The sequence below is a fragment of the Hydra vulgaris genome, chromosome 02 (assembly GCF_038396675.1).
Source record: "Hydra vulgaris chromosome 02, alternate assembly HydraT2T_AEP".
Lineage (NCBI taxonomy): Eukaryota > Metazoa > Cnidaria > Hydrozoa > Anthoathecata > Hydridae > Hydra > Hydra vulgaris.
Window position 1 is genome coordinate 49,757,501 of NC_088921.1, and position 2,879 is coordinate 49,760,379.

Consider the following 2,879-nt stretch of genomic DNA (forward strand, 5'->3'; position numbering starts at 1 on the left):
GTAATTTATTATTATTTAAAAGCGTTTTGCATAATATATAAAAACTCTTAATTTAAAGTTATTTTGAAATATCGAGGTTATTTTAATAATTTGTATTATAAATATTATTCTTTGATAATTTAAATAAACATTTTAATAAATGTAATGATCAAAAGTAATTTGTTACTTTATTTAAAAGAGCTTTGCATAGTATAAAATCATTAAAAAAATCAAATTTATACCAAGTTATTCCAAGTTATATATTCCAAATGAAACTATATATATGTTTAAAATAATTTCCTTTTATTTTATATTTTTTATTATATATTTTATTTTTAATAGACTTTGATTTTTATTTTAGTTAAGTTTGGTTTTTATTTTTTCAGAATTTTAATTTATTTTTTTAAATTTTCTCTTAAGTTAGTTGTTATTTTTATTTTTTCATGTTTTAGTTAAGCTTAATTTTGTTCTGCGAATTTTTGAAACGCCTAATTTTTCAAAACATGCAAAAAGCTGTGTTCATGTTGTCTTAAAAAAATATTTTATGCGTGGACAGACTCCTGTAACAACCTGATTTTTATATATTAAATGTATAATATTATTATGTTTATAGAAAAGTGTAGATATTTTTATAGATGATCCAACTATTGATTATCAAATTGAATATAAAGATGAATTTACTACGGATAGCAGAATGGCTTCTTTGGAAAAACAGCTTGATATTGAAATTAAAGTAAAAGAAGGTGCAGAGAATATGTTAGGAATGTTGATTACTGGTGAAAAGAGCAAAAAACTTTTAGCAGATGCGGAGCAAATGCTTGAAGACTCAAAAATTAAAATAGATGCTATTAAAATGAATATTTTAAGAGAAAAACAATATCTTGATACAAAAAAAAAAGAGACTGTTAATATAGATTCATCTGACTCAAATGTTCGAATACATGGAAAAGACTTGGAGCAGCGAGTTGATGATATTAGACATCATATAGATATTGAAACAAGGGTTGCAGAGGGAGCAAGAAATATGTTAAAACATTTTTTATTAGCTCAAGAAAAGAAAGGAATCCATGAAGTAAGTTGTTTACTATAGTGGTCTTAAAAAATTAAGGAATTGTTTTGTGTTGTGCAAAATAAAAGTTTGAGGTTAAACAATCAAAATCAAAATTCTTCTCTGAAAAAAAAAATTCTTCAAAAGATCATATAAGTTTTTACAGCTTCAATAATGGGTAACTAGATTTAAACTATGTTTTAAAAAAAGAAAAAAATTTTTGTTTGAATTTTAGGAAAACTCTTTAGGTTTTGAATGAAGTTTTGTATTTCTCCTTTTTTTTGTTTAGACTTTCAGATTTAAATTTCAGATTTAAATTCAGATTGTTTAGACTTTCAGATTTAAATTAAAAAAAAAGGATAAATACTAAACTCTCATTCAAAACTTTTTTTAGTGTTGGATTTTTTTAATAATCTAGTAGTTGCTTCAAAATTTAGCCACAGTTTGCAATATTTATATTACTTCTTATATATATATATATATATATATATATATATATATATATATATATATATATATATATATATATATATATATATATATATATATATATATATATATATATATATATATATATATATACAGGCCTTGTTAAGAAGCGCTACGCAGCTCGCATTTTGCTTGCGAAAAGGCGATTTGCCTACGCGTTCAGCAGTTTTGCGCTACGCAAAAACTTATATCTTTTAGAATATTTAAATTATCTTTTGATTGTCGTTAACATGACGTTTATTCAGAAGAAATAAAGTCGTAAGTATTTAACCGCAATTGTAAACTAATAGATTTTTTGTTAACGAAACAGTTTGTTAAATAATTTTTTTGTTGTTGTTAAAAATTAGTTAAAAAAATTAGGTGTTTTAAGTTTTATATTAAGGAATTAAATATATAAATTTCTTTTAAATATAAAATTTATTTTTAGTCATAATAGTTTAAAAAATGCACGATTTATTTTGATGTAAATATTTTATTAATAAGATATTTTGTTTATTGTTAATTCAATAACGTAAAGTTTTAATGACGTTCGTTTAATTTATAAAAATAAATTATGATCACGAATATGTTATCGGTAACTGATAAACAAAAAAAAAAAAACTCTTTCTTGTTTAAAAACATTAAAATGAGTTCATATATTAAATAAGAAAAAATTTATTAACAGTTAATAAAATAACCAAAAACCAAAATCATAAGAAAATAAACATAAAAATCATAAGAAAATAAACAAACATTATTTTACGCTTCATGAAAAAAATATTTTTTTCAAAGTAAAATTTAGTTCATATTTGAAAAAAATAATAAAAATACTTTTTTATATAAGAACTTAGATTTTATTTGTAACTTTTGTTATAGTGAGAAAAAAACAAACTGTTTGTATGATTTTTAACGCGTTAATAAAATAACTTTAATTACAATGCGGTACTTGAAAAGACGCGAGTGACGCAATATAACTTCTAACGATGCAAAATATATTTGATGAGTTGAGTAACTTAGAAATGCGTTACGCGTTTTCGCTACGCAGCGAAATCTCGTAACAAGGCCTGTATATATATATATATATATATATATATATATATATATATATATATATATATATATATATATATATATATATATATATACACATTAGGGATATGACTTTTTAATTTTTTTTCAAATAAAATGTTTCCTGTATCATAAATCGATGAACTTTTACCTAAAATCATGAAAAAAGGCCCAAATAGCTTTCTGCAACAAAAAAAGGTCACCCCCAAAATAAAAATTTGATTTACCATTTTTATACATTCATTTTTGACCGATGTTTTAATCTTAAGCTTAATTCTCAGCTTAATTCTATTTATTTCATTATTTTGTTATGAAT